Source organism: Palaemon carinicauda, chromosome 10 (genome assembly GCF_036898095.1).
Source record: "Palaemon carinicauda isolate YSFRI2023 chromosome 10, ASM3689809v2, whole genome shotgun sequence".
Classification (NCBI taxonomy): Eukaryota; Metazoa; Arthropoda; class Malacostraca; order Decapoda; family Palaemonidae; genus Palaemon; species Palaemon carinicauda.
Window position 1 is genome coordinate 20,098,480 of NC_090734.1, and position 702 is coordinate 20,099,181.

A 702-nucleotide genomic window follows, 5' to 3' on the forward strand; every position below is an offset into this window, starting at 1 on the left:
CTCACTAGCAAGTGGACATTCCAGGCAATAGCGTTCTTGGTGTTGGTGTTGGGCGCGTCACATAACCTACGAGAGAGAGAGAGAGAGAGAGAGAGAGAGAGAGAGAGAGAGAGAGAGAGAGAGAGAGAGAGCAGTGATCTATATAGTTTTTAGAAGTATGGAGGAATTGCTTCTAAATTAAGTATTCATTAAAACTTCTCTTAACCATTATCATATCAACGTACACTATAGAAAAGTCTTACAGATTTACGATAGAATTTTGAAACTTTTTTTTTTTTTTTTTTTTTTTTTTTTCAAATCAATAACTCCCAATCACGACATACATTTTCATGACAGAAAAATCTCACGAATTTTTGGTTAATTGGGAATTCTATGTCAATTAGTACATTGATTTCCAATGAAATCTATGAGAATTTGTAATAAAAGTTACAATGCTCAGCAACATTTATCCTGATCTGGTCTATCTATCTATCTATCTATCTATAAATTAAATATGTTTACGAAAAGTTTGAGGTGTTTAATTTTCTAGCTCTTCGTTGTAACATAAGCTATACTTTCCTCAACTATTTTCTTTTTTTTAATGAATTGCAAAGGTAAGGATCAGTGACATTGCCCAAGCTAGCAAGGAAATACCTTAGACGCTGACCAATATACGTATCACCACCCAAGCCCACTCTCCACCCATGTTAGGACCATGAGGGT